The 17,808-nt window shown below is 42.3% G+C and overlaps 1 protein-coding gene across 4 annotated transcripts in view; it reads right to left on the minus strand.

Annotated features, from left to right (window-relative positions):
* The window catches only part of FBXW7 (F-box and WD repeat domain containing 7), a 277,673-nt gene that overhangs the window by 213,143 nt on the left and 46,722 nt on the right, over positions 1-17,808 (minus strand). For all 4 annotated transcript variants that reach the window (XM_075930055.1, XM_075930052.1, XM_006111571.4 and 1 more), the window contains exon 2: positions 3,636-3,688. The gene's annotated coding sequence lies outside the window, so the exon portion shown is untranslated. The remainder of the gene's footprint in view (positions 1-3,635; positions 3,689-17,808) is intronic.

A 17,808-nucleotide genomic window follows, 5' to 3' on the forward strand; every position in this document is an offset into this window, starting at 1 on the left:
AGGCTAGACTTAGGCAACACAAATAGCAAGAACAGCAGCTAAAATGGTGCAAGTCCTACACAAGTTCATTCATAGTCCATAAAGAAGGAACCAACCATGTCAAAGGCAACAGAGTTCTGGGTGTCCCATGAGTGCCAGTAAAGGACAAAATGTGTGGTGTTCATAACCCAGCACACAAATCATCTTTAGAGTAGGGATGTGAATGTGTAACCAGGTACACAATTAACCGATGAGCTCATTGATTAACGTGAACAGTTACACAGGCTGTATCAGAGGCTGCAGTGCATATCAACTCCTGCGGAGTTGCCTACCCAACCCCCCCTCCACCCACCCACCTGTATCAGAGGCACAGTATTGGGGCAGGAGGGAAGGGGAGCTGGTGCACATAAGGAGCCAGCTTAAAAGCCAGCTGCACACACCAGCTCCCAGGAAGCTGACTAGCACTCCCCCCCCCCCCCATATGTAACTGCTGCAATTTTCAGCAGTTACATGTTAACTTGAATAAACACATTTTAACATCCCTACTTTGGGCACTAAAACATCTCAGCAGTCAGCAGTTGCAGAGTTTCACCTGCCTTGCACGAAGTAGCTTAAATTCAGTGAGAATCCTGCACAGACTATAATTTTTGGAAATATTTTATAAAACACAATGATTACCACTTCCTAGATGCTCTCTCCTCCACAGATTTCCCTCTTCCAATGTATTTTTTCTCCCTAGTTTACAATAGGTGGTTTTTAGTGGGTGGAGCTTAGTGACATTCTGTCTGCACAGCTGTTGTACAAGGCTCATGTATGATGTCACATAATATGCTCTCTAGATTTTGATCAGAAGAATCATTAAATTATTCCTTTCTTGAACTATAACAAAACTTCCACAATTAACAGAAAAGCCACAACTACATTTGATATACAAGCACCCATGAAAAATCCATAGTTGTCTTCTGTGTTTGTAACATAAATTACTCAAAATCGAAAGGAGTTATTTTCAAATACGGAGTGACACAGTTAACGTCTATGCTTAAAGAGTTAAGGCACCCCCAGCTGTGAGCAAAACTAGTGTATTTACTAGTTCTAGCTCCAACTGTATAACGGAGTACTTATATTCAACCAGACATCTACTAATAAAGTCCCATCACATTTGTTCTTGTCACAGAGATGGACCTACGTGCTATGAAATTTTTTGCAACTAATTGCTGTATCTGCTAGGGATTAACCGATAAGCAACAGTTTATATGTTAATGCTGTAGATCCGTGGTCACCAACTAGTTGATTGCGATCGACTTGTCAATTGGGAAACCCCGACCAATTGATCGCAAGGCGTTCAGAACCCTCCGCCATATTCCCCCCACCCCAAAGAAGCCCCACTACATACCTCCAGAAACAAGGGAGGTAGTGCCAGCTTCTTGCGGGGTGGACGGAAGTCCAGCAGCTGTGCGCCACTTCCGGGGTTTGAGGAAGTGCGCAAGCTGCTCCCTCTCCCCCAAACAACCGGGGCCATACCACAAAGCAGCTCTGTGGTGCGCCGGGGACTCTCTGCATGGGGGGGAGGGGCAGAAGTCCCCAGAGGAGGTGCGCGCGGGGACTTCCCTCCTCTTGGGGGGAAGGGAGGAAAGAGTCCCTGGAGGAGGCGCATGCTGGGGACTCCCTGGTCCCTGGAAGAGGCGCGTGCTGGGGACTCCCTGTCCCCTGCAGCAGAACCCACTGGCACCCTGTCCCCACTGGCACCCTGCCCCCTGACCTTTGTCCTCAAAGGCACCCTGTCCCCTGCCACAGAACCCACTGGCACCCTGTCCCCTGACCCCCGTCCCCTGCCACAGAACCCACTGGCACCCCGTCCCCTGCCGCAGAACCCTGTCCCCTGCCCCAGCATCCACTAGCACCCTTCCCCAGTACCATGCCCTCTGCTCCCACCACCACAGTTGGGGCCACATAAGTGAGGTGGGAGGGGGTGTTGGAGGAGGAGTTTTTTTTTTTTTTTTTGCAACTCACTTGTGTGGCCCCAACTGACTTTTCTGTGGGCCAGTGACCCCTGACTCAAAACAGGTTCCCCGTCCTTCTCATAAATAAAGACAATGCTGAAACTTTTTGTGTTTGACATAATATTTTATTTAAAAATTAAGCCTGGCCAACAAACCCTCAATTGGGGCCAAGCCCCCATCTGGCCACAGTATTATAACACTCCTGTACACACACACCCCCGCCCGGACCCAAGGTCTGAGCCTATCATACACTGGAACCCCCTATCCTGAGCCTCTCAAATCCCCAAACTCCTGCAGCCCCACATCCTCAGTCTCTGCCACAACACTCCTGCACCATCCACACACTACCCATCTTACTCCCAACCTCCCTGCCCTGAGCCCCTCACATACTCCAACCCAAACTCCTGAACCCTCACATCCACAACCCCAACACTCTCCATCCTGAAGCCCTCTCCCCGAGCCAGGATCCCCTTCTCTACCTCCTGCATCCAAATTCTCTCCCAGACCTTGCACACCTCACCTCTTCCCACACCCAAATCCCTCATTCCCACCCCAGAGCCCACACATCCCGTCTCAACCCAGTGAGGGTATGGCTAGACTTCAGGAGTTTCCGGGATTCTAGAGGTACCCCGGAAAAACTCTATGTCCAAGGATGCGTTTCTTCTTCCGCTTTTTTTTAGCAGAACAGCAAACATGCTCTTTCGGTAAACCCTGTACTCCTCGTTCCATGAGGAATAAGGCGGCTTCCGAAAGAAGAGGTTTTTCTGACATTTGGCCCAGTCTAGACAGAATCGGGGGGGGGGTAAAAGCGGCAGTGTAGCCATACCCTGAGAGTATATAAGGGCTAGAGATAGCAAGTGATGGAGAGGAGAACAGAGGGCAGGGCTTCAAGGAGGAGGTGGGGTTTTGGGGGAAGGATGAGGCGGTAGATCTTGGCTTGTTCTTACATTTAAAAAGTAATTTTGGACGTAAAAAGGTTGGAGACCACTGCTATAGACTATATGCATTTCCACCCACCATCCCCGCCAGTAATTTTTTCAGCAGGCTCGCCAGCAGCACGGCTCAATTCTGTCTTGCGCCGGGTCTAGGACCTATCCCTGCTGCGGTTCTGCATTTAAAGTATATTAGGAACCACACGGGCAGGCAGCCTGGCTCAGTTCTGGCTTGCGCCAAGTCCAAAAGCTCAGATCCTTCCCTGGACAGGGGCTCCTGCCACCCCGCGCTGCTGCTTCTTTATGAGAGTCAACAGCACAGAGTGGCAGGGGGCTCCTCGCGAGTGGTGTCAGAGGGCTCTGGCTGCTGGCCCCACCTCTGGGGACTATAGAATAGTCAAGTAACTGAATTCATGAGGTTATTCGACTGTTCAATTAACTGATATTTAATATCCCTAGTATCTCCATAAATCCTAGAACACAGTGTGATAGGAGAAACTACTACTAAAACAAGGACTTTGTGCGGCGAAATTATAGTTTGCTTATGTAGCAAGTTCTTTATATAAACTCAGACGTTGAACAAAAAAAAACAAATGTGGAAATGTAGAAAGCATTATAACTTAGATACTTCATAAAAATATAGTCTAACCAAAAAATGAGACATTAGCACCCCTACATTGGTTTATGAACAAAGAGAGGAAAAAGAAAGCTAACAGTTACTCACCAGATTTCTTTAGATAACCTTTTCAGTGTCTCTCTGGTAATCTAATATGGTGCCTGTATAACAACAACAACAAAAAAAAAAAGTATTTTTAAAAACCCATGTAAACAGCAAATAATCCCACATTAAATAAAGACTCCTTAATCCACTATATATTTTAGAGAGTCTGTCTGATCAAAAACTCCTCCTGAACTGTAAAAGCTAGGACCACCAAATTCGGTATACAGCTTCCTCTTATCATAACTTAAAGCAAGGTAAGGGTTTGGTGTGCCAGGAAAATGGGATGTCCCTGGAATGGGATTGCTTCTCATAAAACCAAACAGAAAGAAGACTATCACTAAAGCAAATACAATCCTCAAAACTAATATACCTGAGCAAATGTTGAAAGAGATTGAACCAAAATGAGCCAGAAAAATAGGATGAACCTGGAATAGGACTGCTTCTCAATAAACCTTACAGAAAAGTGATAAAATGGAGAAATTTGGAGTGGTGCTCTATTTTGACACAGCTAGATAGATGGCTTAAGGCTTGAAAACTGGAAGAGTATGTTACTGGAAACCAACCCTTTTAAAAAAAAAAAAAAGTATCGAAGGGTAAGAGTTTATTGGATGAAAAAAGTAAAATATACTTGATGGAATTCCCAAAATTACGGACCCAAGCAACTCTGAGTAAAGCTGCTAGATATTTGTATTTAATATAAACAGTCATCCTTGCTCTTAGGAAAAGGCTCAAAAAGAAGATAATAAAATTATACAGTAAAATTGTTTTACAATTATATGTATAGTACCAAAGAAACAGAAAAATAACTTGCACCATTAGAGTGCAAGCAAATACAGCTTATTACAACTATAAGTAGTACCACAAGTAAAAAAGCATATCAATGTCTCCAGCAGCCGCAAGCTGATGACACCTTAGAAATGCTTTTGTACACCAAAGAGAGCTACATCCGTGATTATCATTTGTAATATTATAGTTCTTAGGAGGCCTAATCACAGAGGTGGAATACATGGTGTTGGGCACTGTACAAAACAGACAAAAAGACAGTTCCTGCCCCTGGCTTAAGAGATTACAATATAAGTAAAAAACAGGTGCAGTTATTACAATAAAGAGCATCTTACGCTGTTGTTTCAGCATAGTGAGGATGGCCTGTATATGTCCAAGATATGTTCCAAATAACTTGGACTGATAGTGAAACAACTTAAAGCAGGAAATTTTTTTCTTGCAGCTCACTTCCATTTTTACAAACGGGGAGGGGGGGGTGTTGTGTGCAACTTAAGAGTGGGGAATGGGAGGCCTTATAACGCATCGTTTTCTACAAGCGTGAACGACTTTAGTGTGGAATGGACGTATACCAGGGCGACATAGTGGGGATGCCCGGTACCAGCAGCCAAACAGTTGTCAAGTTTTGTGTCATGGAAATGGAGAGTGTTATGGAAGGATTTAAAGGAGAATAATGGGGAAGTTGTACATATCGTCATCAGTAGTTCCTCTGAAGAATGAAGGGTAGCATGGGGAAAGCACAAAAGTGCTCAACTGAAATTTTAATAAGTGGATTAGGAACACTGGCATCATGTGACTATAGGAAGCAGGAACCAACATCGCCATTGTGAATGAGAGATCACAGGTTGAGTGGGGAGAGGTTCTGAATGGTCTTGAAAACAGAAGATAAGTAGTGAATATCTGGTATGATAGAAAAGAGGTAGCCAATGGAGGAATGCAAAGAGAAGAGTGACATACTCAGAGTGATACTAGGAATATGATCTTTGAACTACACTACAAGGACAAGTTGATCTAAGCTACATAATTTGAATTACATTAGTAGCATAACTGGGTTGAAAAGGACAATCAGGTTAATGGCTTGAACAACAGCAAGTTCGTGATATTGTCCACAGTGACTGAGAAAAGAGGGAGCAGTGATTTTTTTAAGTGGGGGAGGGACAAAAATTAAGAGCTCTGTTTTAATGGTGTCTAACCATTGGCTCAAATTCAACATCTAGGAGATGATGACTTTTGTTTGGACAGAGAGAGATCTAGAAATGAGAATTCTGTAAATCACCACCACAGAGGTAAATAGGTGAAATTTTTGTTTGTGAATTAAGTTATTCACAGATGAATGCTAGAATTTCTCCACAGTATTCTTGGTGGTGTTAAACTTTTAAACCTCACAACAGAGTTAACTCCCATGTCCAGTGATTTTCAGACCAGAGGAAAAAAAAAGAGAAAAAGAAACCAAGCAAGTCAACAACTTGAGTGCAAACCTGAACAAAAAATGCAAACACTAACCATTAACCCTACAACAAATTAATCATAGCAAACAAGAAACAGGCATTAGTTTTATGCACAGGTTGCTCGGTGCAGTTGAATAATTTCAGCCTTGGTTTCACTGCTCTCTATATAGTGGTGGCATCAATATGTAAGCTACAGTTGTTCAGGGTTTTCAAGACCCTGTTTGAAGTTTTACAGCTTGGCCAAACTTGAATGATTTGGACTGTAATTTACCATGATGAGTGTTGGGCTTAAGTTGAACTTTCTAGTTTTAGTCTGAAAAACCAGGTCAGCTAGTTCAGAAAAAAAGTAACAACAACAAAAATGAAGCTATTTGTACAATGATAAAATCATACAACTCTTTGCACAAGTGCTGTACAGACTTCTTAGAGTATGGTGGCAAAGTTCTCAAAGAATTTGATACATACTGAGGATGTCCAGTTCAAACATAGCTTCTACATCACTAACTCAGCGCATGCTCCAGACTATGGTATCAGGGGCTATAGCAGGAATTGCCCTGAAATTGCTTCTTCTCACTGCCAGACACTGCTTTAACAATGAGTAGCAGAACAGAGAACAAGGGGACTGATATGAAGCTGCAGAATAGTCTTCAAAACCAATGTCAATTGAGATTTCTCAGGAGGCACTCTTATCAATCACGGTTATAAAAGAAAATACACACACATCTCAGTTCCTTCTCCCAGGACCATCCGGGAGGAGGAGAAGAGGTGTCTGGGACATAGAAATTCAGTGCCTAATTTGCCAGGACTGCCCCACCTCAACCCACCTCTTCCCTGCCAAGTTCCACTCCTCCCACCAAGTGTGTTATGGCCTCACCCTTCTCCCCTCCCCAGCAGTGCCTCCTGATTCAAAACATCTGATTAGCAGCAAGCAGTAGGCATTGAGAAGGCTGGGAAGTGCTGATTGGTGGGGCCTGCTGGCAGGCAGAAGACACTATGGGAAGGAGATAATTCTGGTACCGGGGCTGCTGCTGGGTGACATACCGTAGGGATGGCTCTGCCTTAAACCACATTGTTCTGATGTTAGACAATTCAGAGTTAGGTGGGAAGATGAAATGATGGTATGAACTCATGAAAATATCTCTTGAAAAACAAATTACCAATAACTAACCATTTTCTGCTTTAGGAGCCTCTGTGCATTTCCATTTGTAGGAATTTAGCGAACAGCACACCACCAGCTTCTTCACAGACAAGAGACAGAGGTAAATGTGGATAGTAGCACTACTCTCCCACTTTGCATGAGACCACAATACTAAACCCAAGGACTAATATCTGGTGACATTGTACATTGTACTTCCAAGTTTCTGCTTTGCACATCTCCATGAAGTGAACCTGCCTAAGACATGCTACTAATTCTATGGTGGCACTTGTAGGCTCGGTCTTCAAATCAAGAGGTACCAGTTTCCTAGATAAAATGTAACAGTGTTCTGCACATCTCCTAAGCTAGCGATAAAGTATCTGGTAACACAGTGTTTCCTAACCTGTGGCCACATACTACATACAACATATTTAAAGGGATCTGCATTTCCATTCAAAAAAATCTTTAGGGGGTTGACATGGACTGGGCCAGGTCTGGGCACAGCTGAGGGCGTCCACTCAAGGGCGAATTGCTCAAAACTTGCGGCTCCTTACAGCCCCAGACTGGAGACCTTCCCAAATAGGCCACAAATCAGTCACACCGAGCACTCAAGCTGCCTATCTGGCCAGCCTGAAGCATCACGAGCAAAACCCCTGACTCTCCAGGTCCCTCTGTGCCCCTATTAGCCCCAGGCCTAACACACAGGTGAGGGGTTATAGAACCCAATCTCACCTACCCAGAACGGGTTCTTCTGGTCCCAAGAAACCAGCCACAGGTCAATTTACACTCTGGATCTTACCAACAAGATCACACTGGGCCCATCCTTTAGTATCTAAAATCTAAGGGTATGTCTAGATTACATGCCTCTGCCGACAGACATGTAAAATAGGCTACCCGACATAGTCAATGAAGCTGGGATTTAAATCTCCCCGGCGTCATTAAAATAAAAATGGCCGCCGTGCTGTACCGGCTCAGCTGATTGTCGGCACAGCACGGCAGTCAAGATGCAGATTAGTCGACAAGGGAAACCTTTGTCGACTGCTCCTGTAAACCTCGTTTCACGAGACATAACATAGCAGTCAACAAAGGCTTCCCTTGTCAACCGATCCACGTCTTGACTGCCGTGCTGTGCCGACAATGAGCTGAGCCGGTACAGCACGGCGGCCATTTTTATTTTAATGAAGCCGGGGAGCTTTAAATCCCAGCTTCATTGACTATGTCAGGTAGCCTATTTTACATGCTTCTGTACTGAGACGAGAAGGGTGCTGCCTTCAGAACTGGTGCTTTGCTATCAGCCACTGATCTTCAGCTTCCCAATACTGAAGGCAGTACAGAAATAAGGGTAGCAGAACCATGACCTCCCTAAAATAAACCTTGTCACTTCCCCCCCAGTTCTCCCCTTCCCTGCAGCTCCCTTTTGGGTCAGGACTCCCAGTTTGAGAAAAGCTGTTCTTCAGCTATAGGATAAAACATACAGACCGCCACATTTCCCAGTCCATGAGACCTTTTCACGGCCAAGAATTTGGTAGGGCCCTAACCTAACTCTCATGAGAGTGCCACATCTTTCCTTTTCAGCACGTATATGAATCCAAACATGGAATACAATGAAATAGGTAAGGGTTGCAGTGTTTCCAATAATCAGATGTAATTCCACTATGCAACTGCAATTCTACTGACCTATTTGGTGCAGTTTAAGGGTTTATTTGCTGACATGAGAAAAGATAGCCTTGAATGGTAGAAAGATAGTGTGACTGTAATACAGACTAGACTGAAGTTATAATGTAGGTTAAGAAAAACAGCTTGAAGAAATACCAGAGGTGACATACGCTCCTTCAGTTGTGGCCTCAGCTTTGATATTTGGAGTCCTGTTGGATTATCAGTTGTTTCTGCATATCTGCGTAGCAGCTGCAACTAACATTATGTATCTTCTGCATTTAGCTGGAAGTGTCAAACGTTTTCTTTCAGATGCAGACCTCACCATACTAATCCATCCCTTTTGCCACCTTCAAATTGCATTACTGCTATACAATATATGTCAAGCTATTTCTTAACACAACTTGGAAAACTCACCTGATGCTGAATGTGTGTTGGATCTGGGTTATCTCACAAAACAGTTCAGTTCCTTGTGTGATTCTATCACTGTTAAGGATCAGCAAAGGCATTCTAGTTAATGACTCCTAGTTTAAGCCTATCAGCGAAAATCTGGTGCAGCATGTGAAAAGCTATATTTAAGTTCTGTTGCAAAGTCCCTCACATTTGTGGCCATCCAGAAATATTAAGATTTAATTAAATATGAAAAACAACAATAATTAGATCCTCATTTATTTTTATATTGAATTCCACATATAGAAAAGCATGGGAAAATTTAGCATTGAAGCATACCTGCAAAAAATGAAAGGAGTAAAATATTTAACAGTATTAGAGATAAGGCTGGTAATATTGTGTATTAAATCGTCAGTATTTGCCATTATAAGCAGCTGAAAACATACTTAAAGCTTTACCAAACTTTAACTATTTGGGTTGAAATGTTACATGCTGGATTTCTGCATCTGGCTGACTTCTTGGGGAAAAACAGAGAAAGAAAGGTCAAAACTATCCACTAATTCTGAGTACCCAATCTGAGACAGTTAAGACCCACCTTTTCACAGTATTTCGGACTATAACACCTCACAGCTTCCACTGACTACATTTGTAATTGTGAGCACTCAGCATGTTCACAAATCAGACCCAAGAGCCTTGCATCAAGAAAAAGGGGTGTATACAAGCAATGATCACCCATAAAATTTACATTTAAGTAACTTGACTATTATGATATAGAGATGGTGTGGCACTGAAAAGAAAGGATAGAATTCTGTCCTCTAGACTAGAGCACCATTCAAGTGCCTCTTTACTCTTCCTGGAGTTGCCTACTACATTTGCTACACACACTCCCACTTCTGCAAAAATGAGACAGGTATCCTACAGACAACAACCTGCTTCACTACACATCTATGATTTCTCCCTGGAGCTGGTCCACCATATGCAATGAATGATGCAGAATGAATAAGAATCAAATTAAAACAAATTAAAAAGAGATGTTTTATTTAAATGAGATTTTTTGATAAAATGTTTTTGAGAAAAAAAACCTCTCTAAAAATATCTGTAAGACACATTATAACTCCAAGATACTCATCATGGAATAGGAATTAAAAATTCAAATTCTACAGTATAATACAATATAGTCATATCAATTAAGAATAGTTTTGTAAATGAGTTCCAATAGTTCATAGATTAGGGACTCATTCTTATGGGATTGCAGAGGCATCTCTACAGATTATTTAGGTTAATCTTTCTATCGGAATTATCGGAAGTGTACTGTACTATCATTTTTGTGCTAAAAAATAAATAGCTGAAATAGGCAGATCTTCCTTTTACAATTTCACCTTTAAAGTAGCATAGCATGTCAATGAATACAATGAGTACTACTAAATGAGCAGTATAGCAATAATACTTAAATAACTGCATTGACTTAGCTTGCTTAAGAGAATTAATCCTCAACATACAGGATTATGAAGACTATCCCACCTTCAAGATCACAATCATTTTCTATAGTTTCAGACTTATCTGCCAATGATAGTGTTTCAGTCATATCATGTATGTCAGATATCCACAGTATTTCAAAGGGAAAAAAAAGCCATAATCAGAAACAATAAATAAATTTGTGATAAGAACCAGCAGATTAGAAAAAAGAGGTAATTGAGAACCCATACTTCATGAACATGGTTCAGTCATTAAGACCAGGATACATCCCCCAACAGAGTAAATTTCACAGACAAATTTCTGGATAAAGTATATGAGAAAGAAACAGAGCAGTGTGAAAAAGTCTAGAGCAGGGGTCTCCAAACTACGGCCCGGGGGCCGGATGCGGCCCGCGAGGCCCTCTCATCCGGCCCGTGGAGACCTTTTTGGATTCAAAGGCAGAAGAAGTGAGATTGTTTCAAAACCCATTTGAAGCAGATGTGGCCAGTTGCCCAGATGAACTGCAGCTGGAAGTCATTGAGTTGCAAGCAAATGACCTCCTTAGGGACAAGTTCAAAATAGGACTGGTGGGTTTTTACCAGTTTTTGCCCAAGGAAGACTTTCCTAATGTCAAAACTTTTGCATCAAGGTACCTTTCAATCTTTGGAACAACATACCTGTGTGAACAAACATTTTCAAGAATGAAATACGTGAAGAACAATTTGAGAACAAACTTGTCCGATGATAATCTCAGGTCACTGTTGATGTTAGGGACAACAAATCTAAAGCCAGAAATGTCTGCTATTTTGGCATCCAGGAAACAATTTCACCATTCACACTAATACAGGTGTTCATGTGTAGTGTATGAATGTGTTATTAAATAATAACTGAATAAAATAATATTAAATAAATAATTAAAAACAACATCCATGTTTTGATTGTTTTTTATTTGGACCTCAAGTGTGTAGTCGGCCCCCGAACTGCTGTTTGATAGTTAATGCGGCCCTCGGGCTGAAAAGTTTGGAGACCCCTGGTCTAGAGGGTAAAATTGTTAATCTCAGTCTTGATTGGTAGAGCAATGTCCACAATGATCCTGTTGTATGTGCCTGTGTGACAACAGAAGGGAATGTCTTCCTTACAGAAACAATTGATAGTTAACATCCCTATGATTTATCAGGTATTTGTGTAATGTAAATGTGTAACTGCTGGATATAGCAATTACACGTTTACACATGGGCAGAAGATGGGGCAGGCAGGAGCCAGTGTTGGTGGGGAGCCAGTTTAAAAGCCTGCTCCCTGTGAGCATTGGATCTCGCCTGCTTCTCCCAACCACCCACCACTGCTTCTAATAAAAAAGCAGCAGTGCAGAGCGTGAAGGGGCGGGTGGCTCCACAATATGCACAGGGAGCTAGCTTGAAAGCCACTTCCTGTGTGTACCTGCTCCTGCCCGCGCCCCTGCCTCCTGCCCCATACCCTGCAGCAATGCCAGGAGGTGAGGCAAGCAGCTCGAAGAGAGTCTTTTAAGCTGGCTCTCCCCTGCACCCAAGCATTGGGGAGGCCACTCTGTGGAAGCCTGTGTCCCCCATTCTGCTGCTGCCTCTGTGGGAGGCAGCAGTTGGGGGGCAGAGGGAGAGCATGTGGTACATGGAGAGCCAAAAAGCAAGCTCCCCACACAATGGCTACTGCCTCCCCCATCTTGCTCCCTTTGATGCAGAGGCAGCCAGGGAGAGAGGCAGGGATGAATGCATGGGAGGAAGAAGGGGAAATATGAGTGCTGATTATGGCTTTTTTTCCTGTTGCGTATAGTCAACAGGATTAACTGAAACTCAGGCCACATATTGACCTCCCCAATATATCAGGAAATGCAGACACAGCAGAATACTTACAAGAAGTAGCAGAAAAAGTTATAACAAACTGTGAAAAAAGATTCAAAAGTCTAGTACACAGCTTAGTCACAGATAATGCTGCAAATGTATCCAAGATAGAGAGAGTAAAGAGAGTCCGAAGATTATACCATGCGGTTGCAATGCTCATTTGATGCACCTCCTAGCCAAACACTTCAGTGTTCCAAAAATAAAGGCTAATGTTGTTGAAATTGCAAAATAGTTCCTTAACAACCACTTTGCATCAACTGCTCTGAAAAAAGGGGGAGGAACCAAGCTAATTTTCCCACAAGACCTGCAATGGAACTCAGCAGTGGAATGTTTTGAGAACTATGTCAAGAACTGGCCTAATTTGATGTCAGTTTGTTAACAAAATCATGAAAAAAGAAATGGCATTGTCACAGCCAAAGTTCTCAACATTGGGAGTAAGAGAAATATTGAGCACTTGCCGAGTACCCGGAAGCTTATTTTTGTAGTGTTCAACAAAATGCAGTAGAATACCAATGTAGTGTTCAACCAAATTTCAACAGTTTGATTGCTGATGCTGTTGAAATTTGGAAGCAATGGAGTGAGATCTTTAACAGAAAAATATGCAATGACAGAGTTAAATTACAAGCATTAAAAAAAATGGGATAAGCACTATTTCCACCTCATTTTCTTGCAAATTTCTCAATACTTGGTACCAGGATCCAATCTTAACTGCTGAAGGAGAATTGGCTATGACATGAGCATTCAGCAATCATCCTTTCATAACGCTAACTATAATAAACTTCAGAGCCAAGGGCAGGCGTGGGCAAAAGGGCATCCATGAGCTGGATCCGGCCCGCCAAGTGGGAGGATCCGGCCCGCAGAGGCCCTGTTGGTCCCCTGCCCCCAGGCCAATTAGGACCTGCGGGCGGGGGAGCGTGTGAAGCCTCCTCCCGCCCTGCCAGGAGCACATGGCGCTTTGAAGCGCTGCACACAGCTCATAGGGCGGGGGAGCGGAGGAAGCTTTGCGTGCTCCCCCACCCCCAGGTCAATCAGAGTCTGGGGGCAGGGGAGCTGCGTGAAACTTCCTTCATCCTGCCCCAGCCCTGCAAGAAGCCTGGGGTGGCCCAGGGCTACCTCAAAAATTTTTGAAGTGGCCCCCAGGCAAAATTATTGCCCACCGCTGGCCAAGGGTGAACTATTCAAGGAATATGTTTGCTGATGATGTTTTTAACTGACTCCCACCGGTGATCTGGTGGAAGTCACTTAAGCACTTGGATGCAGAGACTGTTCAAGAGATAATCTCACTTAACAGCAACAGCTTCTTGTACTGGTGTAGAAAGAATATTTTCTTCCTTCGGACTAATTCATTCCAAACTGAGAAATTATTTGGGACCTGAAAATGTGTGAAAGCTTATTTTTCTTTTCCAGATTGTGAACAAACAGAAAAATGAAGGTAAAGATGATTGAATTTGCTGTGGAAGCCAATATTTTAAGTTTCTCACATTGACCTGGCTAACACATTCTATTTTTTTTTAATATTTCCATTTAACTATTTTAGTTAAAACAATTTTAACAAAAACAAACTTGATTTTAAAAAACTTGAATGTTTAAATTAAAAAATTCATATTCTTGTTTTATCATATTGTATGTTTGCTGCTGAAAAAAAAATTAGAATACATAATGTTGTTGTTTTAATTAAATAAAACAATGTAAATGTCTGTCTGGTGATGTTCTCCTCCTAATACAGCATGGCAAGAAAATCCTCCAAATATCAATGATTAACCTCTTGAGTTGGCGATAGTTCACCTCCCAACGACTTCATAAATGTCTGCTTCGACTACCTTTTATAAATTAAATAACCAAATAATCATTCATCCTCTGATATAGCTGTAACGCTAATCTGAAAAGTTTTCAAAATAAATCACCGTTTAAAAATGTATAGTGTGTACCTTCTAAAAATGAAAGCTACATCTCTGAGTTGTTAGTTGTTATAAACTTAATACATATTCTTCCAAGAATGCACTTTTATATAGAAAACCATGATCATATAGAACAGGGCTACTCAACTTTGGAATGATACAGCAAATGCCAAGGGCCACAACTTAAGTGTGGTTGCATATACATGAAAATATATATGCAAATAGCTTATTTCACACTGACGGGCATGAATACAAAGATTAAGGCAAAACTACACAACACACAGGCCCCATTTAAGTCAGTTCTGCTGATGTTAATAAAATGCAATTATTTACCCGATTTCCACCTATATGACAACACTCTTAATGAGCAATGACAGTCCAAGGATTTAACTACTAAAATGCATATCAAGAGAAGATAATGCTATTGACTATTTTTTTGTTTTGGCTTCATAACACATATCAAACCAAACCACACCACAGGCCACAAACAAACAGGCCGCGAGTTGAGCAGTCCTGATATAGAATGATCCTGATTAGTGATTTAAATCATGATTTAAATCAAATCCACTCTGGCAAGAGTTCTATGGAAAAATAATACATAAGCATGTAATTAAAAACTCTACAATACTGTACAAGCATAAGGGAGGTGAAATAAGGTTGAAGAGCAAATGGCAATTCTAATTTTTCCTAACTTTTTAAAGACTTTGCAACCTTAGTCATGTTCTTTTAAGGTACCTGTGTGTAACTGACATTTAAGCTCTCATCTTTTTTGGGGTTTCAGAATCCACCAGCAAGACAGGTAAGTAATAGGGATGTTAAAATTAGATCAACTAATCAAATAATTGATAAGGGCTCCATGCGGCACTTCCGCTTTTGAAATGTACAAGAGCCCCAGCGAGGACTCTTGTACATTTCAAAGATGGAAAGCCACTGCTGAGCCCCCGCCCCCTCCCACAAAGCTGAAGGAAATTAAGTTTTAAGCCGGCTCCTCCCAGCACCCCTCCTTCTATCCACCTTGCTGCCTCTTTCTGATAGTGGCAGCAAGGGGATGGGAGTGACTAGTCAACTAGTGTGTCGACTATCCGATAAGCTTTTGCTTATTAGACAGTTCTCTAGTAGATTAGTCACTTAAATCCCTAGTGAGTACGGCAGTTTATACTCATCAAAAGGGTAACGGATAGTAGGAAACAGCCTCAAGAAAACAATGATTGTTTAACATTGTGGATTATCTTCATAAAAATGAGAGCTAGAAGTTTATTTTAAAAAAATGACACCCACATTTGTGAAACAAGGAGTGGATTCCATTAAATTAAGAGTACACTTGGGCTCTATGTGGTCATTAGCAAAGTACACTGTTACCTTAAAAACAGCTTCTTTCTTTGTGCTATACCCTGACATAGGAGAGCAACAAAAATACTTAATGCCCTTCTTCAGTTTTGTTAGAGAAAGACAAGGTCCCTTCTGAAGCACTTAACCAGAAGAACTTAACCAAAAATCACCACACAAAACTCCCTCCTCAGACCCTGTGCTACCAGCACTCCTAGCTACCTCTGTGAGACCACTGACTTACTGAGGCAACTACAGAACATCAGTGATCTAACTGATAATACCATCGTGGCCACTATTGACAGAGAAGCCCTCTACACCAACATTCCATATGAAGACGGATTACAGACCATCAGAAACACCATACCCGATGACAGCACTGAAAAACTGATAGCAAAGCTCTGTGACTTAGACCTCACCCACAACTACTGCCGATTCGGAAACAATTTTTATCTTCAAGTCAGCGGCACAGCCATGGGCACCTGCGTGGCACCACAATATGCCAAAGTCTTTATGGCTGACCTTGAACAACGTTTCCTCAGCTCTCACCCCCTAACACTGTTACTTTACTTATACTACATCGATGATATCTTCATCATATGGACCCACGGGAAAGAGACCCTTGAAGAATTTCACAAGGATTTCAACAACTTCCATCCCACCAGCAACCTGTATCAGTCCACATAAGAAATCCACTTCCTTAACACTACTGTACAATTAATTGATGGACTAATTTCCACCACCCTATAACAGAAACCTATCGACCATTCCAGGAGTGGGTGGGTGAGATTGTGGCCTGCATTATGCAGGGGGTCAGACTAGATGATCATAATGGTCCCTTCAAACCTTAAAGTCTATGACCTCTACACTTACCTTCACGCCCCTAGCTTCCATCCCAGACATATTTCTCAATCTATTGTATACAGCCACGCCCTAAGATAAAGCCAGATATGCTCCAATCCCACAAACAGAGACGAACACCTACAGAATCTATATCAATATTTCTTAAACTTTTTAAGACCGAGGAACACCAAACACATTTTTTTTTAATGGGGAACACCAAAGATTTTTTTGTTGAGACCCTTTAAGGGCAGCCATGGGAAAAGTTGTTGAGCAAAACAAAAACAAAAAAGGACAGGGAAAAGAAGTTGTTAAGCAAAAAAAAACCCAGTTTGCCCTTTTATCAGGAGAGCAGGCATTGTCCTTTTAAGGGCAGCCATTTTGAACTCTGTTCAGGCATTGCCCTTTTAAGGGCGGCAATTTTAAACCTCCAACTGCCGGTGTGCCGCAGAACACACTTTAAGAAACTCTGATCTCCACAGAGCATTCCTAAAACTGAAATATCCACCTGGTAAAGTGAAAACACAGATTTACAGAGCCAAAAAAGTACCCAGACATGAACTACTTCAAGACAGGCCCAAAAGAGCAAACAGAATGCCACTTGTCATTACCTACAGTCCACAACTTAAACCCCTCCAGTGCATTATCCACAATCTACAACCTATCGTGGAAAATGACCCCGTACTCTCAGAGGCCTTGGAGGAAAGGCCTATTCTCGCTTGCAGACAACTCCCTAACCTGACACAAATACTTTCCGGTAACCACGCTACACAGCTACATCATAAGCATCCAGGAACCAACCCCTGCAATCAACTCCGGTGCCAACTCTGCCCACACATCTATACAAGCGATTTTGTCAATGGACCCAGCCACATCAGCCACCAAATCAGAGGCTCATTTAACTGCACATCCAGTAATGTGATCTATGCCAGCAATGCCCCACTGCGATATATATTGGACAAACTGGACAGTCCCTATGGGAAAGAATTAATAGACACAATTCAGATATCCGAAAGGCAACACACAAAAACCTATTGGGGAACACTTTAACCTCCCTGGACACTCATTAAGGGATCTACAAGTTGCTGTTTTGTTTCAGACCAATTCTACATGCCAAATACACAGAGAAGGATTGGAACTCCACTTCATTCTCAAGTTTAGCTCTCATGCAAATGGTCTAAATCGCAATACTGGATGGCTTGTAGATTATCAACCAACCAAACAATGAAGGTGCTAATGGTTCCTGATGTCTGTGTAGAATCTGGTGTTGTCATCTTCCTTTCCTAGTGCAAACTAATGGTTCTTATCCTCTTAACTATTTACAAAATACAGGACTATGTAGCATTTTAAAGACTAACAAGATGGTTTATTAGATGA

This window comes from Pelodiscus sinensis, chromosome 5 (assembly GCF_049634645.1).
Source record: "Pelodiscus sinensis isolate JC-2024 chromosome 5, ASM4963464v1, whole genome shotgun sequence".
Classification (NCBI taxonomy): Eukaryota; Metazoa; Chordata; order Testudines; family Trionychidae; genus Pelodiscus; species Pelodiscus sinensis.